The sequence below is a fragment of the Somniosus microcephalus genome, chromosome 13 (assembly GCF_052327205.1).
Source record: "Somniosus microcephalus isolate GS21.2 chromosome 13, FLI_Smic_1.0, whole genome shotgun sequence".
In the NCBI taxonomy this organism is placed as follows: Eukaryota; Metazoa; Chordata; class Chondrichthyes; order Squaliformes; family Somniosidae; genus Somniosus; species Somniosus microcephalus.
Window position 1 is genome coordinate 123,348,374 of NC_140999.1, and position 18,005 is coordinate 123,366,378.

Sequence of the window (18,005 nt, forward strand, 5' to 3'; positions counted from 1 at the left end):
AACTCGATCCCGTCATCTTTACCCAGGATATCTAGGAAGGGAAAATTTACCAATCAAGACATCGAATTCATTATCGAGAAAATGGGCCTCCATCTTGGGGATCACCATGGATTCAGCAAACCCAGAGCTGATTGGACAGTTTGGGAATAGTTTGCTGGGCTTTTACTCAGTAAAAGTAAAAAAAACCAAGAAGTTTCAGTGACATCAAAATGGTCAGTGATGTGCCATCAATAACTCAAAGACAAGGAATTAAAGGATTCAACTGAAGGCTTTTAATCACTAAGAACATTGCATGTCTTTCCACATCGGATTCGTCTGGCAGAAATGACTCATACAGCTCTTGAGACCTTTATATGACAAAAGACAGGGGCGGAGCCAATACACACAATAGGAAAAAGGGGGGCGGTACACACAATACAATGCAGGTAAAACACAGGGGCTGATGAAGGCATATATTTCATCACAGTCAGTAACATTTTAATGAGATTTAATTCACCCATAGGCTCGCGGTCATGCTATGAGACAGCTGGTATTTGCAGGGAAGACAATGACAGAACTTTCTCAAAGGGATCTTTGGAAAATATTGGTTGCAACAAGATTTCATAAGCACTGATTATGATAAGCTATATTTTAACCTTAACTATTGTGTCACATCATTCACTTTTCAACAGCTGAGGGCAATATGATGCAGATGCCATAAGCATATTACAGTAGCACATACAAAATGTGCATCTTCCACTTAGCTTTAACTCCTCAGATGATGAAGAGTCCAAAATCATCCATAAACAGATCATATTTTCAGACCTACATAGATAATTCAGCCACATCGCAGATCATGACAGAATTGAATACTATCTAACACCCACAAGTCATAATACCTGTAGCTGGCTGAAAGCAAAGTCTGCAGCCTCTTTTAGAACATATAATTGGAAGACATCGGCCCGGATTTTCTGTGGCCTTTAGCATACGCAATCGTAAGTGCCCCTCAAGTTTCGGGTTTCCACATGTGCAAAAACCCAGATCTTGCGATCTGTCAAGTTTCAGCTTGACAGATCGTACGAACCCGCAGGAAATGGCATTCGCTGGCACAGGGTTGGGCTATTTGCCCAACTACTGCCCAGAGAATGCCCACGAAACCCTTATGCCTGGTAAAAGCAGGCGTAAGAACTTCTTTTACCAGCGTAAGGGTTTAAATAAATATTAAAATTAAAAATTTTAATTGATTTAAGCATACAAAAACCTTTAAAATTAGTTTAGGTTATTTTTGGCCCCTTGAAAAATGTTTAAATTTATTTTTCAAAATGTTGAATTAAATTATATTTTAATTAATTTTGACCGCGTGATGATTTATTTTTATTTACGTGCTGTGAAACGTATTTTTTAGGGGATTCCTAATTACACTTATGGGGATTCCGTACATAAATGGAATCCCCATAAGCATAATGGGAATCCCCCTCTGTGATTGGTTGGGCTGGCCCACGTGATCCTAGGGACGCTTGCAAACCGCATGCGCTCCTGGGATACGTGGGCCTTTATGCAGGTGTAGGCCCAGGAGCGCGAGTCTTCGAAGATACGGCAGCACCAGGTAGGTGCGTATTTTCTTGTGGTTCAGAGGCACTCGCCCGCGGGAAGCCTCCAACCGCAATTTCCAGCCCATCATGTTTAATTGTAGCTAAATGACTGAAGGGACACTTTAGCCAGAGGGCTCAGGAGTTGTTTTCTCAAATCTCTCTCACCAATTCCTCATCTTCAACCAGCAGGAGTCAGGTTGTGCTCCAAGGGCCCAGAATACCAGCAGTAATTTTGTTGGGGTTCAGGCTGAATCAGCATGCTGCACAAGGACAATAAACCCTTTCTTCATACTGTATAATTCAGCTGGTTGCAAGTAGCCAACCAAGTTGATTCTCTCGTCAATCTGCTGACTCCACAAAAGTATCGCACACCTTTTTGCACAGTTCAGGGATGTCACCAGATTCCTGGGAATCTTCTGATTGTGAGCCCTAGAGAGTCGAAGGTGCACCTTTGAGTCCAAATGTGGCAGGTGTGCCGCTCCATTCAGGAACTTGTTGAATCCGTGATTCTTAAAGTATGATGTTTTCCAATAACTAGACGGAGGCTGTAAATTAACAATCAACAGGTGTTTACTGGAGGAGGGTAGTCTAAAGACTAACAGTACAGAGGCATGCTCAAGGCTTATATACAGGTGTGGTCACTGCCGGTACTACAGTATACAGGAGCTGTAAAAGTAGTTCTCTCTTAAAGGTACATACACTACAGAACTGACTCTCTGGAAAGTCTTGACAGTGATTCTTCCTCCCAATGTTCTACTTCAAGTGTTGTTTATACAACAACAGCTTGCATTCATATAGCGTTTTTAATGTTGTAAAATGTCTCAAGGCGCTTCACCGGAGCGATTATCAAACAAAATTTGACACTGAGCCATATAAGGAGATATTATGGCTGATGACCAAAAGCTTGGTCAAAGAGCAGCATCTTAAAGGAGGAAAGAGTGGTAGAGAGGTGGAGTGGTTTAGGGAGGGAATTCCAAAGCTTAGGGCTCTGGAGGCACGGCCGCCAATGGTGGAGCGATTAAAGTCAAGGATGTGCAAGAGGCCATAATTGGAGGAGCGCAGATATCTCAGAGGGTTGTAGGGCTGGAGGTGGTTACAGAGATGGGGAGGGGTGAGGCGATAGAGGGATTTGAAAACGAGGATGAGAATTTTAAAATCTCAACCTGGAGCCAATGTAGAAGCGAGAACAGGGGTGATGGGTGAACGGGTGAATGGGTGACTATGCATTGGAATAGTCAGTCTAGAGGTAACAAAGGCATGGATGAGGGTTTCAGCAGCAGGTGAGCTGAGGCAGAGGCGGAGTCAGACGATGTTCTGGAGGTGGAAGTAGGCGGTCTTAGTGAAGATGCTGCAGATGTGTGGTCGGAAACTCACCTCAGGGTCAACTACGACACCAAGGTTGTGAACAGTCTGTTCAGCCTCAGACAGTTGCCAGGGAGAGGGATGGAGTCCGTGGCTATGGAACGGAGTTTGTGGCAGGGACCGAAGACAATGGCTTTGGTCTTCTCAATATTTAGTTGGAGGAAATTTCGGCTCATCCAGTACTGGATGTCGGACAAGTAGTTGGACAATTTAGAGACAGTGGAGGAGTCGAGAGAGTCGGTAGTGAGGTAGAGCTGTGTGTTGTCAGCGTACCTATGGAACCTGACATGTTTTTGGATGATGTCGCCAAGGGGCAGTGTGCAGGTAAGAAATAGGAGGGAGCCAAGGATAGATCCTTGGGGGACACCAGAGGTAATGGTGCGGGAGCAGGAAGAGAAGCCATTGCAGGTGATTCTCTGGTATGATTGGATTGGAACAAGGCGAGTGGAGTCCTACTCTGCTGGACAACGGAGGAGAGATATTGGACGAGGATGGTGTGGTCAACCATGGCTGCAGACAGATTGAAAAGGACGAGGAGGGATAGTTTACCATGGTCACAGTCACATAGGATGTCATTTGTCACTTTGATAAGAGCTGTTTCAGCACTGAGGCAGGGGCGGAAACCTGATTGGAGGGATTCAAACATGGAGTTGCCCAAATCCATGATGGGCATGGATTTGGGCAACGACATGTTCAAGGACTTTGGAAAGGAAAGGGAAGTTTATATATTAATAATCAAGGCCAAATTTACATTCTTGTCTCTACTCTGTAGAAATATTGGGGACGATTTTGTGAATGGAGGCGCGTTGGAGGCAGGACTGCTGCTTGTCAGGTCAATGTCCCGCCTCCATCGATTTGTGGCCAACCCACACTATTTTCCCTTGATTGACCTTGTTAAGCCCGCCCATTTTTGACAGATGAATTGTCATCGTTTGACAGCTCTGTGAAGCTGTCAAACAGTGACATTCTCTGCAGTTTGATGAGGTCTTGTATGCAAGACCTCATCAACCTTCTTTCTTTTACAGAAATTAGATGGTTGTTGCATCTGAGAATGCAACGGCCATCTGTCATCTCTACAGCGGCGGTGTGAGACTCTCCACATAAAAACCGGCTAAAGCCTGAAGGTAGAAACAAAGGTAAGTACACTTTTAAAAACACTTTGCACTTACCTCAGATATTCACCTCTACACTCTTGCACCCATCACTTACCTTCACACCACACTTTTGCACCCCCCCCCCCGACCCCCGCAGACCCAGTACTCACCTCGCTGAGCTGGCGTCTTTTGGAACCTTTGGGAAGCCCGCACTTGTGAGGGCAAAAAGGGCATAATCCTATTTTCTGCCTGTTAACAGGCAGTTAATAGGCTTTAATCCCTTCCCGCCTCCAAGGAGATGGGACCCGGCGCGGGACGGCAACCCGCCTCCTGGGAAGATGACATGGAGGCGGGTTGGGGGCGGGTTTGCCACACGACCCCAAATTCTGCCATTTTTCCGACAGTCCCGCCTCCATACCCACCTCCCCAGGGCTGGCAAAATCGCCCCCCATTAAATCGGGATCTTTGGATTATTATTGAAGAATTTTTCAACAAAATTTAAAAAAAAAATCATTTCAGCATTCATATCCTTTTCCTTAATGCGAGAAAATAGTTTGTAATTCAATATAAAACTTAAAATTGTGGAGTCAGTGCAGCAAGATGGTAGAGTTGGTGCCCTGAACGTGGACTATCTGGATCTGTGCTCTACACTTAGATTTTCTAATTTACAATATGTTAATTACCTGGTTCTCTGTCCTAATGTCTCCTTCTTTGGCTTGTTGTTCATTTTCGTCTGATAACCCTCCTGTGAAGTATCTTGGGGCGTTTTACTATGTTAAAGGTGTGATATAAATGCTAGTTGTTGTTATGGTTGTACTGTATAGATGTAAAAGGAGCCTCTCCTGCTCCCTGGCACTTCATTGATATTGTTGATTAGAGTAAGATTTTCATTTACATTCTATCATTTTTGTATTCTATTTAAATTAATGATATAACATGATGTAATATTCTAGATAGTTTGTAAGAAACGCACACTACTTTAAGATCTTAAAATTCTTCTCAGCGTATCATATCTGTTGATAAACTCTAATGCTTCATAAATTATATCAGTTTCATATGTAGAACATATATATGTATATATATATATGAAACATTAGTCTCTCTTTTTCAAAGATTTGCCTTGCAACACACTAAAAAAGTTGTTCAAATTTGCAGGTTGGGTTTATTTTAGACAGGTTCTTTTCTCTTCCTCAATACCACCCCCAAAGATTTAAGCTCATTTCAGAGTCATAGAGTCATAGAGTAATACAGCACAGATAGAGGCCCTTCGGCCCATCGTGTCCATGCCGGCCATCAAGCCCTGTCTAATCTAATCCCATATTCCAGCATTTGGCCCGTAGCCTTGTATGCTATGGCATTTCAAATGCTCATCCAAATGCTTCTTAAATGTTGTGAGGGTTTCTGCCTCCACAACCCTTTCAGGCAGTGAGTTCCAGACTCCAACCACCCTCTGGGTGAAAAAGTTCTTTCTCAAATCCCCTCTAAACCTCCCTCCCTTTACCTTGAATCTATGCCCCCTAGTTATTGACCCCTCTACTAAGGGGAAAAGCTCCTCAGCATCCATCCTATCTATGCCCCTCACAATTTTGTACACCTCAATCATGTCCCCCCTCAGCCTCCTCTGCTCCAAGGAAAACAAACCCAATCTGCCCAGTCTCTCTTCATAGCTGAAGCGCTCCAGCCCTGGTAACATCCTGGTGAACCTCCTCTGCACCCTCTCTAACGCGATCACATCTTTCCTGTAGTGTGGCGACCAGAACTGCACACAGTATTCCAGCTGTGGCCTAACCAGTGTTTTATACAGCTCCATCATAACCTCCTTGCTCTTATATTCTATGCCTCGGCTAATGAAGGCAAGTATCCCATATGCCTTTTTTACCACCTTATCCACCTGTTCCGCCGCCTTCAGGGATCTGTGTACCTGCACACCCAGATCCCTCTGACCCTCCGTCTTGCCTAGGGTCTTACCATTCATTGTGTATTCCCTTGCCTTGTTAGACCCCCCAAAGTGCATCACCTCGCACTTTTCCGGGTTAAATTCCATTTGCCACTGTTCCGCCCATCTGACCAACCCATCTATATCGTTCTGCAGACTGAGGCTACCCTCCTCGCTATTTACCACCCTACCAATTTTAGTATCATCCGCGAATTTACTGATCATACCCTTTACATTCATATCCAAGTCATTAATGTAGACCACAAACAGCAAGGGACCCAGCACCGATCCCTGTGGTACCCCACTGGCCACAGGTTTCCAGTCACAAAAACAACCTTCGACCATCACCCTCTGCCTTCTGCCACTAAGCCAGTTTTGTATCCAATGTGCCAAGGCACCCTGGATTCCATGGGCTCTTACCTTCTTGACCAGTCTCCTGTGCGGGACTTTATCGAAGGCCTTACTGAAATCCATGTATACCACATCCACTGCGTTACCCTCATCCACACACCTAGTCACCCCCTCAAAAAATTCAATCAAATTAGTCAGACATGATCTTCCCTTGACAAAGCCATGTTGACTATCCCTGATTAATCCTTGCCTCTCCAAGTGGAGACAAATTTTGTCCCTCAGGATTTTTTCCAGTAATTTTCCTACCACTGATGTTAGGCTCACTGGCCTGTAGTTCCCCGGTTTTTCCCTACTACCCTTCTTGAATAATGGTACTACATTAGCGGTTCTCCAGTCCTCTGGCACATCCCCTGTGGCCAGAGAGGTCCTGAATATATGTGTTAGAGCCCCCGCAATCTCCTCCTTTGCCTCACACAGCAGCCTGGGGTACATTTCATCGGGGCCTGGGGATTTATCCATTTTTAGGCCAGCTAAAACCGCCAATACCTCCTCCCTCTCGATGTTAATATGTTCGAGCATATCACAGTCCCCCCGCCCTATTTCTATGTCTACATCGTCCTTCTCCATAGTGAAAACAGATGCAAAAAATTCATTTAGAACCCCTCCTACATCTTCCGGCTCCACACACAGATTGCCACTTTTGTCCCTAATGGGCCCTATTTTTTCCCTAGTTATCCTTTTACCCTTAATATACTTATAAAACATCTTCGGATTTTCCTTTATTTTGCTCGCCAGTGTTATTTCATGGCCCCTCCTTGATCTCCTAATTTCTTTTTTAAGTATCCCCCTGCACTTTTTGTACTCCTCTAGGGCTTCCTCCGTCTTTAGCCTTTTGTATCTACCAAAAGCCCTCCTTTTTTTCCTAATCCATTCCCGTATATCCCCTGACATCCACGGTTCCCTGTGGTTTTTGGAACCACTCTTGACCTTTATGGGAACATGTTGCCCTTGTATGATCTCAATCTCCCTTCTGAAAGCCTCCCATTGCTCCGATGCGGATTTTCCTACAAGTAGCTGATCCCAGTCCATTTTGGCCAGATCCTGCCTTATCCTATTAAAATCAGCCTTCCCCCAATTTAGAACCTTTATTTCCGGCCCATCCCTGTCCTTTTCCATGACCACCTTAAATCTTACCATATTATGGTCACTATCACCAAAGTGCTCACCTACTAGCACTTTTTCCACTTGGCCGGCCACATTCCCTAGAATTAGGTCCAGTACCGCCCCCTCTCTTGTAGGACTTTCTACATGCTGGCTCAAAAAGCTCTCCTGGATGCACTTTAAGAATTCTACACCCTCTGAGCCTTTCACACTTTGACTATCCCAGTTAATATTGGGGAAGTTGAAATCCCCCATTATTATTACCCTATTATTTGCACATTTCTCTGAGATTTGCCTACATATCTGTTCCTCTATCTCCCCCTAGGATGGTGAGGTTGCGCACAGTCTGAATCAGTCCTATTCAATCCGAGCTGAGCTACCAACTCCATATCCTTCCCATCACAAAGACCTCCTACTTCCACCTTCATAACTTCACCCGCTTGCATGCCTTTGTCATCTCCAGACTCGACTATTCCGATGGTCTCTTGGCTGGCCTCCCAGCTTTCACCCTCCATAAACTTCATCTCATCCAAACCTTGCCGACTGTATCCTATCCTGCACCAAATTCCATATATCTATCACCCCTGTCCTTGTTGGCCTATATTGGCCTGGTCCCCCCATCGCCTCCAATTTAAAATACTCATCATTCTGTTTAAATCCCTTCAAGATCTTGCCCCTCCCTGTCTTGATAACCTCATCCAGCTCTACAAACCCCCCAAAATTCTGCTTTCCTCCAACAAAATTGAGGCTCATGGAATAAGTGGGTCAGTGGCAGCTTGGATAAGGAATTGGTTTAAGGACAGAAAACAGCGAGTTGTGGTAAATAGCTGTTTTTCAGACTGGAGGGTGGTAGACAGTGGTATTTCCCAAGGGTCAGTGCTGGGGCCACTGCTTTTTTTGATATATATAAATGACCTGAATATTAGAATACAGAGTAAAATTTCTAAATTTGCCGATGACACCAAACTTGGGGGTGTAGCAAACAGTGAGGATGATATCAATCGACTGCAGCAGAACATAGAAAGGCTAGCAGAATGGGCAGACAAGTGGCAGATGGAATTTAATACAGAGAAATGTGAAGTGATGCATTTTGGCAGAAGAAACCGAGAGAGGCAATTTACACTTAATGGCACAGTTTTAAAGAGTGTGCAGGGACAGAGGGACCTGGGAGTTAATGTGCATAGGTCCCTGAAGGTGGCAGGGCATATTGAGAGAGTGGTTAGCAAAGCATATGGGATCTTGGGCTTCATAAATAGAGGTATTGAGTATAAAAGTAGAGAAGTTATGCTGAACCTTTATAAAGCGCTGGTTAGGCCACAACTGGAGTATTGTGTCCAGTTCTGGTCACCACACTTTAGGAAGGATGTGAAGGTCCTTGAGAGGGTGCAGAGGAGATTTACCAGAATGGTTCCGGGGATGGGGGATCTTAGCTATAGGACAGGTTGGAGAAGCTGGATTTGTTTTCATTAGAGCAAAGGAGGTTGAGTGGTGATTTGATAGAGGTGTACAAGATTATGACGGGTTTGGCTAGGCTAGACGAGGAAAGGCTGTTCCCACTAGTTGATGGTACAAGAACTAGGGGACACAGATTTAAGGTATTGGGCAAGAGGTACAGGGGGGATGTGAGGGAAAACTTTTTTACACAGCAAGTGGTCATGACCTGGCATTCGCTGCTGACGGAAGTGCTGGAAGCGGAGATACTCAATGTTTTCAAGGGGAGACTGGATAGGCACTTGAGGGAAATAAACTTGCAGGGCTACGGGAATAGAGCAGAGGAATGGGACTGACTGGATTGCTCTACAGAGAGCCGGCACAAACTCAATGGGCCAAATGGCCTCCTTCTGTGCCGTAAGACTCGATAACCCCAAAACTCTATAAATCTGGCCTCCTGTGCATCCCCACTCCCTTTGCCCACCATTGGCAGCTATGCCTTCAGTTGTTTAATCCCCACGCACGGGAATTCCCTGCCTAATTCATTCCACCTCTCTTTCCTCCTTTAAAACGCTCCTTAAAAGCCATCTCTTTGACTAAGCTTTCATTCACTCCTTCTAATTTCTCCTTCTTTGGCTCAGCGGCCATTTTTTTCTGATTATGCCTCTGCAAAGCACCTTGAGACATTTTTCTACATAAAAGGCATTACGTAAATGCAAGTTGTTGTTGTAAATTGGCTTTTAGTCAATGACCGTATTGTTTTTGCATTGGGTTTAAATCACTGGAGAAAATGAGAGTTTATGGTAATTAGATCACAATTAGAGTCACTGCAAAATAACCATTGCAATATGAGTACGAGCCAAACAGTACTACTGTATTACTAGAAAGAGGATGATTCCATCTGTATAACTTTAAGTAAAGTAGACAAGTTGTGATGAAGACATGTGCTAAAACATCCACTTGTGTTTTCTCTATAAATGTGGAATTGTGTAGTTCCAGCAATTTCCCATTGGAAAATTAGGCGCTGCTCTCCCAATGGAGTTTGCTTTTAGCATCATGAATTTGTACTGTACAAAATCTAAACTAATTACCTAACTTCAGCTGAATGAATTAGCTGCTTTGTTTCTGTTCCAGGAACTTTCTATCGGACCCAAGGAAATTACTTAGAGTGACATTGTTTAAAAGAAAGAAACATAAATATAGAAACATAGAAGATAGGAGCAGGAGCAGGCCATTCGGCCCCTCAAGCCTGCTCCACCATTCAATGAGATCATGGCTGATCATCCAAATTCAGTACCCTGTCCCTGCTTTCTCCCCATATCCCTTGATCCCTTTAGCCTTAAGAAATATATCCAACTCCGTCTTGAATATATTTAATGAATTGGCCTCTACTGCCCTCTGTGGTAGAGAATTCCACAGGGTCACCACTCTCTGGGTGAAGAAATTCCTCCTCATCTCTGTCCTAAATGGCTTACCCCTTATCCTTAGACTGTGACCCCTGGTTCTGGACTCCCCGACCATCGGGAACATCCTTCCTGCATCTAGTCTGCCCAGTCCTGTTAGAATTTTATAAGTTTCAATGAGATCCCCTCTCATTCTTCTAAACTCCAGCGAGTATAAGCCCAATCGACCCAATCTCTCCTCATACGTCATTCCTGCCATCCCAGGTATCAGCCTGGTGAATCTTCGCTGCACTCCCTCCATGGCAAGAACATCCTTCCTCAGATAAGGCGACCAAAACTGCACACAATACTCAAGATGTGCTCCCTCAGTACTGCACTGGAGTGCCAGCCCAGGTTATGTGCTCAAGTGTTTGGAGTGGGAGAAAACAGGCCTATTTTGGCCCTATTTTTTGGCAATCATCACATCTAGCCAATTCATGGCCTGCCTCTTATGAGACAGACTTGTGTCAGCCTGTGCTTTTACTAAAGGGAGAGGTTCCTTTACATTCCAACTACAGAAAGTGTATAAACCTCAGACAATGTATGAACTAGTAATACAACAGAATACCCATTGAATGCTAATGACTATCAATTTGAGACATCAACCACAAATCTCAGACAGATTGTGGCACACGCTTGCCAGCAAAAATACAAATTCAGCCTGTCTTGTATATAGACTCATATCCTACACTGATCAAAGGTTTTACAGTCAACAACATCAACATTTTCTGGTTGTCACTGCATGCAGCCCATTGAAAAGGTCCAGGAAGGTGCTATGCATTAGGCAATACCAAATCTTGATGGTATGCCTCCTATGCCATTGAAACCATTAGGGTTGAGGGCAAAGGAGGTTGCATTTACTCTGGCTGCTCCTGATCTTCCTCCAAAAGTGTCTAGCAAATACAGGTTTGATGCTACACTTTGCTGCTGTATTCACTGAAAAGAGTAAATTTTCACCGAGTACACACTACCAGCGGGTAAGGTTCCCTGGAGCACGCAATGATTTCTCACACATGCTGGTGGCACAGTTGATTCCCCGTCACCAGCACGTGCTCAGAAAATTACCTCTAAAGACTCCTCTTTGACTACTACAGTACTATAAACCGCCTCCTGCTTTACTCATCACTTGGACTTTCCCTATTCCCTCTGGTACTTTCACGTCAACTTCAGTTGTGGGACAATACACATGTTTCCTGTTAATTGCTCATTATTATTTAACCTCTGGTCTATCCATTAATGTGTCGCTCTGGAAGGGAATGATAACCTCAGCTTCCCTTTCTCCACTACCAACAGCCTTATTAAACTCCTCTCCCCTGCCTTCTCTACCCTCACCTCTAACAAGTATGAAGAGCTCATGGATTTTTTTTGTCTTGAAAGATAGAGACCAACTATAAACTGCCTCTACTGCTCCCCCCTTCCCCATGCTCACTAAGCCAAACCTCCCCCAGTACCTCTCCTACTTTAGCCCTGAACCGCCATCTATTTCTAGTTTCTCTCCTATCTCCCCCACCATCTCCAAGCTCATCTCAACAATGACAATTACCTGCTCCTCATTCAATCCCATTCCCACTAAACTCCTGACCATCTAACGTCCCTTCCTGGCTGCCATGCTACCTGATATTGTAAATGGTTCTCTCCCCTCAGACACTGTCCCCCTTTCCTTTGAAAACTGTCATCATCATCCCCTCCTCAGAAAACTCACCCTTGGCCCATGTCCTTGTTAACTACCACCCCATCTTCAACTCTCACTTCCTCTCCAAGGTGCTTGAATGTGTTGTCACCTCTCTGATCTGTGCCCAACTTTCCCACAATTCCCTGTTCCAATCCCTCCAATCAGGTTTCTGTCCTTCCCACCACACTGAATCGGTCCTAACCAAAATCACAGACAACATTCTCTGTGACTGTGACCATGGTTTTATCTCTCCTCTTCCTTTTTGAGCTCTCTGCAGCCTTTGACACATACTCTTCCAATGCCTCTCCTCCACTGGTGGAACTGCCCTCTCTTGGTTCTACTCTTAACTAGCCAACTATAGCCAGAGCTTCTCCAGCAATTGCTTCTCATCCCAACCCTGCACTATCAACGTCAGAGTTGCAAAGGATTCACCCTTGACTGCCTCCTCTTCCTCATCTACATGCTGCCGCATTGGGTCATCTGCCTCATGCATGCTGATGGGACCCACCTTTACCTCTCCACCACCTGTCTTTTTTTGCCAATGTTTTCCTTCCTTTAACCAGCTGACCCTTGCTGGTGCACAGTTCCATGGTTGCTGAATTTTCCAAAACTCTGTGACCAATGGCCTTGCACTCAGCAGGCAGCTTATCAGGAAACTACAGGTGCATCACCCACAGTTTTCAATCCATTCATATTGTTTTTCCAGTCAGCCACCCCTTGTGCGTGACAGGTCCTTCCAGTGGTGTGGAACCCCAGAAAGATCAGCCCTCTGTGTCAGCAAACTGTTTGACCGTGGATGGTCATACCTGATCCTGTCCTAATGCTATGTGCAAACAATTTCAATTTCAATTTCAATTTTCAATTTCAATTTTCAATTTCAATTTTATTGGTCACATAACTATATACAAGAAGTGTAATCTAGTCAGTGAAATGCTTTTTTCTTGACGAGCCGAGAGCACCAAGCAGCAAGAACACTTAGCTGCCTGGTACGCACGGAGCCCGCAAGGACGGCAGCCATCTTCATCGGCGCCATCACAAAAAAACACATACCGACATATACACGCATACATACTTTAAATATAAATAAAGCAGACATAAAATAAATAAAAGACATAAAAAGGCAGCCCATAAAATGAACAAGCAATAATGTAAAAAAAGTAATTTCTACAGTAATTACATTGATATTTCTACCCAGGCTTCTAGAATAATCCCTGGTTACAGGGTGGCCGCACTGGGAGAGCATCGTGAGGAACTCACAACTTATAATTAAATAAATTTAATTAACTAATTCATTAATTAATTAATAAAATTAAATAAATAAAGTGCCCCCTCAGTCTTTCTCGAGGTTTCCATCTTGGTCTCTCTCGATGTTTCCCCTCTCTCTCTCTCGATGTTTCCTCTGTCTTTCTCAATGTTTCCTCTCAGTTTTTCTCGATGTTTCCCCTCGGTTTCTTCCACACACCTGGCCTGCACATTACCCCTGGCTGTCCAACTTGGCATCTGGTAACCGGGTTCCACTCCAGCTCTCATCCTTCAAACTGTCTCTCCAGCTCTCGACCTTCAAACTGTCTCTCCAGCTCTCATCCTTCAAACTGTCTCTCCAGCTCTCGACCTTCAAACTGTCTCTCCAGCTCTCATCCTTCAAACTGTCTCTCCAGCTCTCGACCTTCAAACTGTCTCTCCAGCTCTCATCCTTCAAACTGTCTCTCCAGCTCTCAACCTTCAAACTGTCTCTCCAGCTCTCATCCTTCAAACTGTCTCTCCAGCTCTCATCCTTCAAACTGTCTCTCCAGCTCTCGACCTTCAAACTGTCTCTCCAGCTCTCATCCGTCAAACTGTCTCTCCAGCTCTCGACCTTCAAACTGTCTCTCCAGCTCTCATCCTTCAAACTGTCTCTCCAGCTCTCAACCTTCTAACTGTCTCTCCAGCTCTCATCCTTCAAACTGTCTCTCCAGCTCTCATCCTTCAAACTGTCTCTCCAGCTCTCATCCTTCAAACTGTCTCTCCAGCTCTCGACCTTCAAACTGTCTCTCCAGCTCTCATCCTTCAAACTGTCTCTCCAGCTCTCGACCTTCAAACTGTCACTCCAGCTCTCGACCTTCAAACTGTCACTCCAGCTCTCGACCTTCAAACTGTCACTCCAGCTCTCGACCTTCAAACTGTCTCTCCAGCTCTCATCCTTCAAACTGTCTCTCCAGCTCTCGACCTTCAAACTGTCACTCCAGCTCTCGACCTTCAAACTGTCTCTCCCGCTCTCGACCTTCAAACTGTCTCTCCAGCTCTCGACCTTCAAACTGTCTCTCCAGCTCTCGACCTTCAAACCTTCAAACATGAGCATAGATCACTGGGTAGCTATCAGAAGCAGGGGCAAGTTGATAAAGCTATTAAAAAAGCAAATGGGATCCTTGGATTTATAAATAGAGACATAAGTACAAAAGCAAGGAAGTTTTGCTAAATCTTTATAAATCACTGGTTAGACCTCAGCTGGAGTATTGCATCCAATTCTGGCCATCACACTTTAGGAAGGATGTCAAGGCCTTCGAGAGGGTGCAGAGGAGATTTACTAGAATGGTACCAGTGATGAGGGACTTCAGTTATCTTAAGAGACTTGAGAAGCTGGGGTTGTTCTCCTTAGAGCAGAGAAGGTGAGGTGGAGATTTAATAAAGGTGTTCAAAAATATGAGGGGTTTGGATCGAGTAGATATGGAGAAACTGTTTTGACTGGCAGCAGGGTCAGTAATCAGAGGACACAGATTTAAAATAATTGTCAAAAAAGCCAGGGGGGAGATGAAGAGAAATTTGTTTGCACAGCAAGTTGTAGTGATCTGGAATGCGCTGACTGAAAGGGTGGTGGAAGCAGCTTCACTAATGACTATCAAAATGGAATTGAATCTCTACTTAAAAAGCAAAAATTTGCAGGACTATTGGGAAAGAGCAGGGGAGTGGGACTAATTGGATAGCTCTTTCAGAGAGCCAGCACAGGCACAATGGGACGAATGGCCTCCTTCTGTGCTGTATCATTCTATGATTCTATGTCTGAGGCGAGCAGCAGTTCCCCTTCTACTGGCCCAACTTAAATCAGCTAACTCATCACAAACCTTTTGGTTTGTATAGGGCCTACTGGTCAGCAAGGTTTAATGCCTTTACCTACTAGACCATTGTGCAGCTTTTGATTTGAGTTACATACAATGGCGGCTACCTACTGTAACTGCACTGACACGCTGTCCCCTGACCTCTCACCAAGTGGGACCAGCTACTACTTCTCAGGGTCTTGTCGCTTACAGGATTTTGGATCTATACTAATTCTGAGGGACCTATCTGCAGCTCCCATACCAATACCTCAATTGTAATTTTATTGATTATTATATTTTTAACACTATTTATCTCATCTCCCTTCATTCGCTCCTCCCCCAGTAAACCAAGCTGCAGTCCTCTATCTGACAGGCCTCAATTATAGAATCATAGAATGGTTACAGCACAGAAGGAGGCCATTTGGCCCGTCAAACCCGTGCCAGCAATGAGAACATTGGAAGTTGATCTTTGAGGCAATGGACTGGGTTTTTAGCAGAGTTGGGGCAGAGGAAAGGGCTTAAACAGGCAATACTCCGGAGGTGGAGCTTGGCAACAGGCAAGAGAGACACTCAGCTCAAGGTTCTGCAAGGTGATGAGATTTCACACCACCGAGATGTCACCACTATAAGCATAGCCACATACACAGGCACACATGTACCATAGTGCGGTGGTTATTGGTGTGGTGAACTAGCAACCCAGAGGTCATGAGTTCAAATATCAACATGGAAAATTGTGAAATTAAATTCAATAAATCTGGTCATTTGTTACCATGAGAGTTGCTGGTTCACTAACAACTGAGATTGATAGATTTGTGTTAGGTAAGAGTATTAAGGGTTATGGAACCAAGGCGGGTAGATGGAGTTAAGATACAGATCAGCCATGATCTCAATGAATTGCAGAACAGGCTCGAGGGGCTGAATGGGTTCCTCCTGCTCCTATGTTCCTAATAAAGTAAAAGGGAAACAAATTGCTGGAAAACCCATCCTTTCCTCAGGACAACCAAGCATTACCCACATCCTGCAAACAAATTAGAAAAACACAAATAGGCATAGGCACAGATCTACAGAGCAATACAAATAAAGACAAATCTGAAAATCTACCGACAGCCCATAGATTGCTGCTAATCGTCCCTTTTAACAATCAACTCTGCTTCCAAGTGCTGCCCTCACCTGTGTCATTTCAGAACTACTCAGAAATGTTCAAAGGAACCGTGTGTTGTCTGACATGGATATAAAGTAAAGAGCAGAATAGCAAGTTGAAATCTCCACCAAGTTGAAGCACTGCAAATGTGTGGAAGTGAATTCAACCTCCCTGTTTCAGATAGTGAGCCCCGACAGTAAGTGTCGGCTTGACTTATTAGGTGGCACTTTTGCCTTGTGGGTTCAGATTGTCCTCCAGGGTTTGAGCACATCAACTCTAAACTGATACTTCAGTATAATACTGAGGGAAAGCTGCATTGTTGGAGGTGCTGTCTTTCGGGTGAGTTATCCTAAGATACTTGACACATTTATAAAGGTAATTTCAAGTCCCACTCCAGGGTTATTTAATTGAATGTTATTTTAACTCATTTTAAAAATGTGGTTTTTAAAAAAAATGTATTTAATGTTTTGATGTCTTTTTTCAGTGATCCCCATTCATACTTTTGACAGGTCTACCTGTCATGGGTATGAAGGGGGATTCCCTTCTCCCATTAGCTCGCCTGGCCCACGTGATCCCAGGGAACCGCCTGCACCCCTGGGATACCTGGGCCTCTGTGCACGCACATCAGGAGAGGCCCAGGAGTGGAAGAGTCCGGACCTCGGGAGCCCTCAGGTAAGAGCGTAGATTTTGTCCCCATAGGAGGCATCCGCACGCAGGATGCCTCCTATCGGAAATGACGGGCCATTATTGTGGGGACCACTGTCCCATTACTACTGCTTTCACACGGGCTGGATAGCCCCCACTGTAATGATATCAGCAAATAGAGATGGTATTTGCCTGTTTGATTATGATGCCTTACCAGCATGTTTGCAGGTATTGATTGCTTGTGCCTGACCAGCAGAGGGCATGTGACCGAGACAAGCAAGGCAGTTTAGTTGAGTTTCAGTTTCATTCTAGATGCATCACTAGCATCGTGTCTCCTGTAAAGCTGTATAAAGAGTTGAACAGACTTTAGATTAAAAGACATTCTCTTTCATAAATGTCTCATCATTGAACCCACAAAGAAATCAATACATGGTGTCAGAAGTGATTGAAAGAGATGAAGAGGAAAAATCTGAAGTTAAATCAGCTCTCCACAGATTAGCAAGCCAAAAGAGAACATCGTTACTTACCATTAGAGAATAGCTAACGAAGTGAAAAATGGAAGGTTTACTCCCACCGGCGAAGCTTCAGTTGACAGGTAATGTGGCTGAAAATTGGAGGAGATTCAAACAACGTTTGGAATTGTATTTAGCGGCAATCGGAGCTGACGAGAAAAGTAATAAAAAGAAATCGTCACTGTTCTTACATGTCGTGGGTGATGAAGTGCTGGAGGTGTATAATAACTTCACATTCGCTGCTGATGGAGACAAAATTAAGCTAGATAAAATAATGGAACAGTTTGAGGCCTACTGCATACCTAAATGTAACGTGACGTTTGAGAGGCACAGATTTTTCACATGTGTACAGAAAACGGGAGAGACTATTGATCAGTATGTGACTGAACTAAGAAACCGAAGCAAATCGTGTGAATTTGGGGGACTGACAGACTCGCTGATAAAAGACAGACTGGTGTGTGGTATTCCAGATAATGTTCTAAGGGAAAGACTGCTAAGAGAGCAAGATCTAGACCTGGGAAAAGCCATAGCACTGTGTAGGGCTACAGAGACTGTGAAGTCGCAGGCAAAGGAGCTGTTCAGTGACAGTAGCTGCAACGTGGATGCAGTGAGTAAG

The 18,005-nt window shown here is 44.4% G+C and overlaps 1 long non-coding RNA gene across 1 annotated transcript in view; it reads right to left on the reverse strand.

Moving 5' to 3' along the window:
• Positions 1 to 249: 249 nt before the first annotated feature.
• Positions 250 to 18,005, reverse strand: part of LOC147108573 (uncharacterized) — a 71,627-nt gene continuing 53,871 nt past the window's right edge. The window contains exon 3 of the long non-coding RNA XR_015080611.1: positions 250 to 2,116. This is a non-coding gene — a long non-coding RNA (uncharacterized LOC147108573). The remainder of the gene's footprint in view (positions 2,117 to 18,005) is intronic.